The sequence below is a fragment of the Pinus tabuliformis genome, chromosome 3_1 (genome assembly GCF_031772625.1).
Source record: "Pinus tabuliformis cultivar Carrire ecotype Pingquan chromosome 3_1, CPIR1, whole genome shotgun sequence".
In the NCBI taxonomy this organism is placed as follows: domain Eukaryota; kingdom Viridiplantae; phylum Streptophyta; class Pinopsida; order Pinales; family Pinaceae; genus Pinus; species Pinus tabuliformis.
The window spans coordinates 611686549-611699826 of record NC_142301.1 but is presented as its reverse complement, the minus strand read 5'-3'; positions in this window follow the sequence as shown (position 1 = coordinate 611699826).

Sequence of the window (13278 nt, the reverse complement as noted above, 5' to 3'; positions counted from 1 at the left end):
GGTTGGTCACCAGGATGATATCTAGAGAAGCTCATGTGAGCGAGACTTTATCTCCACAGGGATTGGGTGGTATCTTCAAGAGTTTACTCTTGGAGTGTATGAGATGGAATACTTGGTAGGGCCACTTTGTGAGGGGTTGGACATGGTGCCACATTATCATGATTCCCTACTCATTGATGGTATGCAGAGGGATTTTGGTACTTATACCTGGAAGGGTAGTGAATGGAGCAAGGGGAGCTTCATGTTGGACATGATAACTTGGGATCTTGGTATTGAGGGATTCCTTTATGACAGGACAGTGCAGAGGTCAGGGATGATTTAGTGGCGCATCTAGGACCCTGGCATATTGATCCGAATTGGATCCATAGAAAGACTGTCAAGAACCATGACTGAATCAGGTCGAACAAATCTCTAAGGAAATCCAAAACAGTATCAAAAACACCCTGAACTAGTGGCAATGGTAGTCGACGTGGAACAACAAGGACCTCCGTCAAAGCGCACTGACTGAAGCCCATGGAGATTGCGCAAGAGGCCAAAGTAGCCCCTGCTAGGCAAACAGGGCCCTGAAGAGGAAGCCCGAGCACTCGGTCACATCGGGAGCCAGGAAAACGCAGGCGAAAAAAGCAAAAAACGCTAACGTACGAAGGTAGGACCCGCACACTAGAAAACCGGAGGTATTGATCGGGGTGCCCTTGAACGGCAAGAGGTTTTGGATAGGAGCGGAGCGATTCCATACATTGATCGACGCATGGTAGGCGGAGATGAGAGAAAACTGCTATTGATCACGCGCTATCGATTGAGCAAGTCAACCGCGTGAAACGTGTGTATGGCATTGGATCTGGAGGGCCCAGATCATACGGCTAAGATTGCACCTGATGGAAAGAAGTAGAATTGATAGGGAATTAAGCCACATTCTAAAGGAATTTGGAATCCGTTTGACCGCCACGGTGGAGGAAGAACGCATCCATGGCATAACTGAAGAAATGAAATGACGAAGCATGCTGGTGCCATTTAGAGGAGGACAAGTGGGAAGGGAACTCCAAGCGTAGCTATAGAAGGTGAATCGGCACAGGCGGAAGAGGAATCGAACAAGCATAGGGATCAAATGGCTGTCTTTCCATTTTATTTTTTGTGTATTGGCAATCTGATTGATCCGTTGTTTCAATAACACAAAACACACACCAACACATGAGTCTGTAATACCTTAGTTTAATAAATCTTTAACTGATGTCACCCATAGGGTGAATATCAGATCAAGTGGTATCAGAGCTCTAGGCTGTAAGGTTAGACAAGCTTGTGTTGGTATAGCTGTGAATTTCACAAGATCATAGCTCAAATTAGGAGAAGGAGAGTTGGTGGAAACTAATCCTGAAATTGGGAGATTTTATCCTCCAAAGACCATGTCAGAAGAAAGTTCTATGGGGCCAAACCCTCAATTCATAGAGAGTTTCCTAGCTGTAAAGTCTATGGTTGAAGAAATGTACAGAGACTTTAGAAATCAAAAGGTGGAAGATGCATCCAGCTCTAAGCAAGAGAAAGAAGAAGATGAGTCTCACTTCCATGAAAACTCCAAAGGAAAGGGGAAAGAGGAAAACTTTCTCACACCTCCTAATAGCCCTGTACATAATAAGAAAGCATATTTGATTAAGTTAGATGTTAAATTTGATTTGCCTATATATGACGGAGAGCTAAATGTTGAAAAATTGGACAATTGGATTAGACAAATTGATGTGTATTGCAGGGTACAGAACATAAACTCAGACAAGAGTAAAATTCAGCTAGCAAGCCTACGCCTAGGAGGCATTGCCTTGGTTTGGTGGGAAGGTAGAACCCAAGCTAATATGAACAGACATGGTAAGACCATCTCTGTCTGGAGTGACTTTGTTTTTGCAATCAAAAAATAGTTCTATCCATTGGCCTACATGCAGTAGGCCATGATGAGTTGGCAAACTCTTTGGCAGTTGAAGGGGAAAAGTGTGCAAGGGTATACTCAAGAGTTTAGAAAGAAAGCATTGACGTTGGGTATCTCACTAGACTCACCAGAGACTCTTTTTAAGTACATTGGTGGTCTACACAGCTACGTGAGGCATACCATCCTCATGTTTAATCCCACTAGTATAGATGAGGTATCTATACAAGCTACTCATCTAGAGGCTAGAGGAAAGAATGACAATCCAAAAGTTGGGGTACCATCCCAACCCACTATAAGCAAGAGCAAGGAGAAAAGAAAATAGAAGTGGAAAGCAAGGAAGGCTAACACTGCACAGAAAGCCAAAGCTTCATGCACTCACTGTAAAAAGGAGGGGCATGATGATGAGCATTGTTGGATTCTGCATCCAGAGCTGAGACCTAAGAAGTCCGAGGGCAAGAAGAAGAAGACAGTTGCAGCTATTCAAAGAGATTTGGGGTCAGACTCGGGAGATGAAACAACTATAGCAGCCACAGGTATAAGAGGTAAGAATTCTGAAACATCTACTAGTAATTCTGCTCAATCTGTTATTGATGAAGAAAATGAGAGAAAAAGACATGAGCTTTTCCATATTTGAGTTATTTCCAAAAATCAAAAGATTGATACTTTGTTTGATAGTGGCTCTGAAGTAAATTTGATTTCTGAAGCAATTGTAAAGAAATTGGGATTAGCAACTACACCACACAAGAAACCATACCCATTAGGATGGTTGAATGATAAAGCACAGCTACAAGTGACTAGACAGTGCAAACTCAAGTTTTCTTTTGGGTCAGTATTTGTACATGAGATTGAGTTAGACATAATTCCTTTGGATATATGTGGAATTGTTTTAGGAAGTCCTTACTTGTATGATAGAAAGGCTATTTTCTATAGAGCTGAGAACAAGTATCTACTGGTTAAAGATGGAATCGAATACTTTGTAAGAGCTCATAAGCTCAAGAATAATTATACTCTCATAAACTCAAGACAGATGAAAAGAATGATTAATTCATGCAAACAATTCTTACTGATGGTTGTAAAGGAAAAGAAACCTGATAAAACCAATGCATTTGAGGGCTGTAATGCTAAACAACAAGTTGATATAGAAAAGGTTGTTTCAGAGTATGATGTCTTGTTTCAAGAACCTAAAGGTCTGCCACCCAAAAAGGGAATAGTACATGATATTATTTTGTAGCAAGATGTTCCATTGCCTAACATTGGGATGTACAGGTTGTCTGCTTTAGAGAATGCTAAAATCAAGAAGAAGGTGCAGGAGTTGCTCGAGAAGGGCTTCATTAGGCCTAGCACATCACCATGTGGGTCACTAATCGTTTTGGTGAGAAAGAAAGATGGCTCGTGGAGAATGTGCATAGATTACTAAGCACTAAATAAGATAACGATAAAAAATCGTTATCCCCTTCCTCGTATAGATGATCTTTTAGATCAATTGAAAGAAGCTGTTTATTTCACCAAGCTGGATTTGCACATTGGATACCATCAGGTCAGAGTTGCAGAGAAAGATGCATGGAAGACTGCTTTCAAAACAAAGCAGGGATTGTATGAATGGTTGGTTATGCCTTTTGGCTTAACTAACGCTCTTGCTACTTTCATGAGATTAATGAATGATGTACTCAGACCTTTTCTTGATGATTTTGTTATTGTGTATCTGGATGACATTCTGATTTTTAGTAAAACGTGAGAAGAACATTTAAAGCATGTTAAGCAGACATTAGATGTTTTGAAAAGAGAAAAAATTTATGTTAAACTCTCAAAATGTGAATTTAGCAAAACATCTCTAAACTACTGGGGTCATATAGTAGGGGGAGGTGAATTGAAAATAGATCCCTCTAAAGTGGTAGTCATTGTGAATTGGCCTAAACCCAGGTCTGCTATAGAAGTAATAAGCTTCTTAGGAGCAACACAGTATTGGAGAAAGTTCATTTCTAACTTCTCAGCTCCACATGCTTTAACAGGATTGAATAAGGTGTTTCAGTGGGGAGGCAAACATCAGAAAGCTTTCGATACCTTGAAAGAGAAAATCAGTATAGCACCTGTACTAGCACTGCCAGATTTACAAATACCATTTGAGATCCAAACTGATGCCATTGACTATGCCATGGGAGCAGTGTTGACACAGCACAACAAATCAATATGTTATCATTCTGAGACTTTTAATCCTGCAGTAGTTACCTATCCTACATATGATAAAGAATTGTATGCATTAATTTAGAGTGTGAAAAAGTGGAAACATTATTTAATGGGCAAAGAGACAGTAATACATATTGATCATCAGCCACTTCAATATCTACACTCCCAAACTAAGTTGCAACAATCAAGACACTACAGATGAATGGGTTTTCTACAATAGTTTCACTTAGTCATCAAATATAAAAAAGGCATACATAACAAGGTTGCAGACATGTTATCTAGACCCATTATAAATGCATCTACCATACTTAAGCATAATTCCATGCTACATGAAAGCTACATAGAACAATATGCTTAGGACATGGATTTTAAAGATGTATATGCAACTTTGAGTCAAGGCAAAAGAGTAGAAGAATTGGACTATCACATAAAGGACCGACTCTTATACCATTGTGGGAAACTCTGCATTCCACAAACTGAGAGAGTAAAGATAATTAGGGAAGCACACACTTCTATGATATCAGGTCACTTTGGGGTAAGTAAAACAGTTGCACAGCTGCAAAGATTCTGCTATTGGCCGAAAATGAATGAGATAGTTTCTAGATATGTAAGAGGTTGTGCCATCTGTGCTAAAAGCAAGCCTAGCAATAGAAAACTAGGCTTGTACACTCCATTGCCAGTTCCTTCTCACCCTTGGGAAAGTGTTTCCATGGATTTTGTTGGAGGACTACCTAAATCTAGGAAAGGTCATGATTATCTATATGTTGTTGTGGACAGGTTCAGCAAAATGTGTATTTTGATACCTTGTAGTAAACAAGTCACAACTGAACAGACTGCAAAATTGTTCTTTGAACATGTATGGGTTCATTTTGGATTACCCATTTCCATTGTATTTGATCGAGACACCCGATTTGTAGGGAAGTTTTGGTCTAGTCTGTGGGAACTGATGGACACCAAGTTAAAGAAAAGCACAACTTTTCATCCACAAACAGATGGCCAGACAGAAGTAGTAAACATGACTATGATCCAGTTACTGAGAGGTTATTGCAGTAAACATCCTAAGCTTTGGGATGAACACTTGTGTTATGTGCAGCATGCTTACAACAGAGCCAAACACTCTTCTACACAGAGATCTCCTTTTGAGACCTGCTTTGGTTTCACACCAAGGTCTCCTTTGGATTTTGTCTTTGGTAAAGATACCATGGTTGATGGAAACAGTGATGTGGACAAGGCAACTAGGTTCATTGAATAGATCCAGGAGATCCATTAGGCAGTACAGGAACAACTGGAAAAGAGCCAGGCCAAGTACAAGGCTAGGCATTATAAGCATCAGATGGAGCATAGTTTTCAAGTTAGAGACCAAGTCTAGCTGTATATCGGTAAGGACAGGATGCAAGGTGAAGGTAAAAAGCTAAAGCCTATCAGGTATGGACCTTTTAGGATACTTGAGAAAATTGGTGAAAATGCTTTTCACCTTGATCTACCAGCTTACATGCACATCTACTCAGTCGTAAATGCAGATTGATGGAGATTGTTTGAACCTTCAATGATTGAGGACCCTAAAGAGTAAAGTCAATTACCTTTTATTGACGACCTGCTACCTGAAAACCTCAATGAGTTGTAGGAAGACACAGTGCTGGACAGGAAGGTGAGGACAATGCACAGGGGAGAAGTTGAATACCTCAGGATTGGGCTCAAAGGTTCAAAACCGAGCAACGCAAAGTGGATTGAGATTGGACAAGTGAAGAAACAGTATCCTCACTTAGTCGATGCTTGAAAACGAACTTTTGGTGGTCCAAAAGCTTTCAGTAGGGAGGCCGTGATCCTAATTGGATCCATAAAAAGATTGTTAAGAACCATGACTAAATCAGGTTGAACAACTCTAAGGAAATCCAAAACAGTATCAAAAACACCTTGAACCAGTGGCAATGGCAGCCGACATGGAATGACGAGGACCTCAGTCAAAGCGTGCTAACCGAGGCCCATGGAGACCGTGCAGGAGGCAAAGTAGCCCCGAAATGGGAAAAGGATGAGGTTTTTGATGCGCGATTAGCGCTAATCGCGCATCGCTAGGTGAATAGGGCCCTAAAGAGGAAGCCTGAGCACTCGGCCACATTGGGAGCCAGGAAACCGCGAGTGGAAAAAGTGAAAAACGCTAACGTACGACAGCAGGACCTGTGCACTGGAAAACCAGCGATATTGATCAGGGTGCCCTTGAATGGTAAGAGGTTTTGGACAAGAGTGGAGCGATTCCATACACCGATCGACACGTGGCAGGTGGAGGTGAGAGAAAACTGTCGTTGATCGCACGCTATCGGTTGAGCAAGTCAACCATGCGAAACGTGCGTATGGTGTCAGATCTAGAGGGCCCAGATCAGACGGCTGAGATTACACCCGATGGAAAGAAGCAGAATCGACAGGGAATTAAGCCGCGTTCTAAGGGAATTTGGAATTCATTTGACTGCCACGGTGGAGGAAGAACACATCCACGGCATAACTGAAGAAACGAACCGACGAAGCATGCTGGCGCCATTTAGAGGAGGACAAGTGGCCACTCCTTGAGGGTTCATGATGACGCCAAACACAGGGAACTCCAAGCACAACTGCAGAAGGTTAATCAGCACAGGCGGAAGAGGAACCGGACAGGCATAGGGATCGAATGGCTAAAGCCATGAACAGAGACATTCGAATTAGTTAGAGTTGATTTGGAGTCAGAATTGAGAAGAGTCCAAGCGACTAAGAGAGACAGTGAATAGTGAACCCTGAGAGGAGGACTAAACACAGAGAACAATAAAGCTAAGCAGAAGAGACAGAGGGCCGAGCTGACCAAAGGCAGTGTCGAGCACTAGAGAGCTTGAAGAATCAAGCCTTCCCATAGAGGAATCTGTCTGGACTGAGCATCGCATTTGGCTATTTCCACTGTAGACCAGGAGGTCATAGAGCTGGTAGGAAGAAGAAGAGTCTGTGTACTCCAAGTGGCTTGGGGAATCCAAGAACCACCCTGCCAAGAAAAAATCTGCTTCAGGAGAACTCATATTGAGTCCTTGTATTGTAATTTCTTTGCTGAAAGACACAATAAAACAAGGCCACCATTGAAGCTGGACCAGAGACGTAGCCCTGGAGAATAGGGTGAACTCCTTATTAAAATTATTTGTGTCTTTGTGTTGCTTATTGTATTTCTCTGTTGTCTTTCCATTTTATTGTCTGTGTATTGGCAATTTGATCGATCCATTGTTTCAATAACACAAAACACACACCAGCACATGAGTCTGTAATACCTTAGTTTAATAAATCTTTAACTGATGTCACTCATAGGGTGAATATCTGATCACATATTTTGCAGTGATAGTGGGGATAAACAACCAGACATCGTGCTTGTTCCGGCATTGCTTAAGGACAAGCAATTTTTGGCAGGGAGGGCTGTGATATCCCCAATTTTGATTTTTTTTTTATTTAATGTGATTAACTAAGTTTATTGGGGAAGTGCTAAGCAAAGAAAATTTTTGTAATCTAAGCATTGGAGACATTTTTGGTACATGGGACTTAGGAAAAATTAATTTTGTGGAAAGGAAATCGAAATATTTGGATGAGGGACCCATAAGGAAAGGTGAGGCAACAATTATAAATAGAGGGTTGAAGGCAACATTGGGCACCTTTTGATAATTTGACATTTACACATTGTTGCTCTAGCTATTCAACTGAGTCACAAGTGTTGTTTAGCACCAGAGGTTTCTAAGGGGAAATCTCACCCTCTTCTTCGGTGGACCACGAGTGCCACCCTAGGGAGGTATTGTCATGACTTTGTGGAGACTTGGGGGACCAGTCTCAGGTGGTATGACTTGCCTTAGCTTCATCCTAGACGCAGAAGAAGAACCACACAGTTCTTGGGTGAAGTGGGGTACTGAAATTAGAGGCTATACCATTACTGGGAAATTCCTTGTCCAAATTGTAGGTGAAGGAAGAGAATTTATGGGAGTTGAGAGTGCCCTTCTTAGCAAGACAAATTTCTTTGGTTGGGCCTGCGTAGACTTGTCCCAGGACTGCGCAGTCATTGGTGGAGCTGATTGTGGGGAGGCTTGAGAGAAGGATTTAGGAGTTGAGTTGTTGGGATTTCATTTGGAGGGCCATTGGAGGAGGATTGTTGTAGTTTGGAGAGCAGAGATTGATAGGAGTAGCCATAGTAATAGAATTCGAATTTGGTGGAGGGCCAAGCTGTGAAGGGTCAATTTGTGAAGTTTTGATCCAGGTGGATGTTGGTGGCCACCCACCTATCCCACTTGGACCCCCACAACTATCTCTTTCAGTTTTTCAGTTTCCTTAATTGTTGCAGTTTTTCGGGTTGTGAACTTCCGGAGCCATTTTTAGGCCCTAAATGACATTTTTTGGGAAATCTGGGAGCAACATGGGTCCATGGATTGATGTTGCTCTTCCCAAAGTTGTAGTGCTCAGATAGATCTTTCTAACGAGCTATTGTATGCATCAAACAAAGATCAGGTGCCAAAGTTACGACCCCGGGAAGTTGATGTACCAACTTACCCAAAACGGGGCCCACAATTTGGTGTTTCATCTTCTAGGGTTAGGTTTTGGGATGTTAAGGGTTTTCCATTGTTTCTCAACAATAAATATGCCTTCGAGCCTCATTGTAATATAGTTTAGAGGCATGTAGCTGACACATCTCTTCTCAGAGATAAGCTACCATCACCCTAGCTGGTTTATTTCCATTGTTGTTTGTAAGCATATTTCAGTATTTTACATTAATGAAATGAAGTATTATTTCTGCTGCATCTCTGTGTTTATGGTTATCTCTGTAATTTGTTGCGTTCTTGTTTAAATCCGGATCAGTGGTATCATAGCGGTCTGCTTTTTCTCTGTTTTTCTTTGCATGTCCCCAACGAGGTCGGGATATAAGGAGTTAGGGCTTGAACTGGTCAAACCTTTGCAAGACCAGCCTCGTAAATCCCGACGGCCTCCCATGGTGGATGAGAAGAAAGATGAGGGGGTACGAGATCCTATCAAAATCTTGCTCAAAGAAGCCCTCGAGCGGTAAAGGAATGCGATGATGGACAACTTTGCCTAGATCCTTCAGCGGCTACCCAGAGGCAATGCATCGGCTTCAAACAGCTACGCTGGAAACACCACACCATTTAAGGTACAAGTTAATTTCAAAATCCCCATGTTTGAGGGTCAGATAGACACAGATTCTGTAGATAAATGGTTAAATATGCTAGATGGGTATTTTTCTGTTCATGAATTTTCGAGTCGGGAAAAGATTGTTTTCGCTCTTCTTAAAGCAGCCCCCCATGTCAAGGACTGGTGGGAAACCTACTATGAGTAGAAGGATGAAAGTAGGGGCTCACTATTTTCAGCCGCACCCACTTGGAATTCCTTTTGGGATGCCATCAAGGAGCAGTACTACCCTATCAAAAGCTATGAGGACAAATACATAAAGTGGACCACGTTGCGACAGGGGAGGAACCAAGATGTGCCGGAGTTCACAAACATTTTTCATACCCTTCGCACACAGTTGGGTATCAAGGATTCTGAGCTACATTTAGTACTCAAATACCACGACTGCCTACATAGGTATATCTAGGAAGAGATGGAGTTCCTGAACATCTCCTCGCTCGGCACGACATACCGATATGCCGTCAAGATCGAGATGAAGTTTAAATAGAAGAAGCAAGACTTTGGATTTGAAAATCCGAAGACCAAAGGACAAAGCCAAGGTGGGGTGACCCAAGACAACCTGTCGAAGCCACAAGAAAATAACAACACCATGAAGCCAAAGAAGGACATAGGAAAGTGGTGTGAGTTCCATAAGAGCCCCACTCACAACACAAGTGAGTGTTGGACCAAGTAGTCACTAGTGGCAGAGTTGAAGGCTTCTGAATCAGATGCATGTTCTGACCCTGAGTTAGAACCCGATAAGGGGAATGGTAAAGGGAAGCAGATCATTGATGCAGACCCCAACGTCATTATTGCCACCGCCAAGATCCAGAAGAATGAGCCCGAAGACCCAGAGGAGGGGGAGTGTCTTTTCCACTCACAAATGTGGGTGAAGGGTTAATTTCTGCAATTCATTATTGATAGTGGGAGCCAGAAGAACCTCATTTCAGCAGAGGTCGTGAAGCAGTTGGGCCTACCGACTACACCACACCCGTAGTCGTACAGTATTGGGTGGCTTCATGAAGGACGAGATCTTCAAGTCCGCCAGCAATGCTGCTTTCCCTACAACATCAAGCCCTTTACAGATGAGGTATTGTGTGATGTTACACCTCTGGATGTTTGTGATGTATTATTAGGTTAGTCATACTTGTGGAGGCGACATGATGTGTATGAGTCAAGGCCTCGCACTGTTATTATTTCTTTGGATAACTCATTATACAGGATACCAGAGGTAGCCCCACCTACTACCACCTCTTTGGTCACTGCTAAGAAAGGCAGTAAGCTCATCTCACAGACTAGAAAATTTATTTTTTGTCCGGTTCGCTCCCAAAGTAAGGGGAAGATCATCGCCACATCCATAACCCCGCGAAGGGTTCCTCCACACAGCAGCAACAACAGAGGGATACAGTCAAGAAAGAACACACGAACAACTTCTCCTCACCCACAAGGGCACCACACAAGTCTTTGGTGGGCGACAAAGTTTGGTTACATCTGCAGAAAGAATGCCTTACCAGAACCCATCAAAAGCTCAGACCACTCCGACATGGGCCTTACACCATTAACAAGGCTGTGGGAAATAATGCTTTGGAGCACAACATTCCTCCATTCCTTCGCTTGCACCAAGTGTTCAATGTGGACTGCCCTCTACCATGCTTCCCACCATTGCTGGACACATCAGAGATTGCAAACAGCTCACCAGGGACCAAGTTTAGCAGATGGAGGAACTCAACGCAATGGGGACCATTGCTTCCTAAGGGGGGAGGAATGATCCAGGTAGATGTTGGTGGCCAACCACCTATCCCACTTGGACCCCCACAACTGTTTCTTTCAGTTTTTCAGTTTCCTTAATTGTAGCAGAATTTACTATTTTCAGCAATTTTTTGGGTCCTGAACTTCCAGAGCCTTTTTTAGGCCCTAAATGATGTTTCTCTTCCCAAAGTTCTAGTGCTTAGATAGATCTTTCTAATGATCTATTGTATGTGTCAAACGAAGATCGAGTGCCAAAGTTACAACCTCGGGAAGTTGATGTACCAACTTACCCAAAACAGGGCCCACAATTTGGTGTTTCATCTTCTAGGGTTAGGTTTTGGGATGTTAAGGGTTTTCCATTGTTTCTCAACAATAAATAGGCCTTTGAGCCTCATTTTAATACAGTTTAGAGGCATGTATCCAACACATCTCTTCTTAGAGATAAGCTACCATTGCCTTAGCTGGTTTATTTCCATTGTTGTTTGTAAGCATATTTCAATATTTTACATTAATGAAATGAAGTATTATTTTTGCTGCATCTCTGTGTTTATGGTTATCTCTGTAATTTGTTGCATTCCTGTTTTACTGGGTTTTTGAAAAGGATCTCATATCTAAAATTGCAGAATTTTCTAGGTAGATTTGAGGGGTGAAATAGGGGTCCCAACTCAGCGAGCAGCAAGAGGAGCTAGGGGAAATTTGGGCCAGAATTCCGAGGTCAACATTTGGCTAATTCCTTGGTGGGTTTTTATGGGTTTTTGGTGGAGATCTCGGGGTTAATTTCTTGGAATTTTCCAAGCACTAGAGGAGGCCCTAGCAGTAGTTCTTCACAACCAGCATCATATTTCTTGACAGTTTCAACGCAGAGCCAGGAGAGAGCCGCATTAGATTTGGGAGGGACTTCTTATTATTCATTTGGGCTTAGCTAGCTTGCCTTGAGCAAGCCCAGGTGCACTCTTTCCAAAACCTCATTGTACCCTCTTCATATTATAATAAAATGGCTCAGCAAAGCAATTTTTGGTGCAATTTCATGGACTGATTCATGTGTTTGATTTTCATGGTTTTGTGTCTATGTTTGCTTTGTTATTTACTGTAAAGATTCCCTAGGAATATTACAACTTCATAAATATTTATATAATCCATAGAGTGTATAAAGAATATCATTTCTTATAATTTCTTCAATGATGAGGAGGGAGAAAGGATGTTGTATGTATTTTTCGATGATGAGGAGATAGAAAGGATGTTGAATGTATTTTTATTAAATGTTTTTAATAAAAGAATCATGGTTAAATTTGTTAATTAGGAAGATGGGTTATTTTCAGTATTATTGGTATTTATAATGATGATTATTTCTTTTTAGTGGTAAGTGTTGATTGTATAGTTTTAGTTTTAGTTTTTGCATAGTTAATTGTGTATAATTTCATCTCTTGAATTCATATTTGAGTATGTGGGTTTTGTTGTGGTTATGTTGGTCTTTGATCAAATTTATGTATGAAGGAACCATCTATGTTGTAGTGTACATCAAACTAATTTTCTTTTGCTCCTTTGCATCTATAAGTATTCATTGATCTAATATTAGAGGGTATTATACCAATTGTACACTATGCATTGACATGTTCACCAATAGTTTGAGTAACAATGGAAAAATCAGCTCTGCCCTATCATCATCTTTTTCAGTTTTTGTGAGAACATTGACAAGTAGCATTCTCACTTTTCTTGGGACTATTGTTGGTTCACAACATTAGATACAAAGCAATGAAGGGATTCCTTCCTTCAACATCGTCTTCTTCGCAATGGAAAGTAGTTAAACACACACAACATGATCAGAGGGTATGTCATCAACAAATATTTCAATATGTAATTATTGTTGCATTTGCATGGTGGTGTATCAAGTTGAAACTCATCCTCTCTTTTATACCATGAGATTTGAAACACATTTTCGAATGTACTTCCCCCTCAAATTAAATTTTAGGGTATAATATTTATAGTTTGGCTAATTTACCGTGGTTTTCCAAAATAAATCACAAATTTCCAAAAAAAAAAAAATTCTAAAAAAAATTCACCCAAATTCTATACTATAAAATTATTTTACTTTAAAAATAGCCAAATTTTATAGATACTATATCAAATTATTAGAAATTTGAACATTTTTACAAAAATATCACCAAACATTTTATAGTTTGCCTATTAGGAACTAGTAAGATTTGCCAAAGTTTCTAAACTATAAGATAAATTTCTATCCTTCAAAATTTTCATATTCCTCCTCCCCT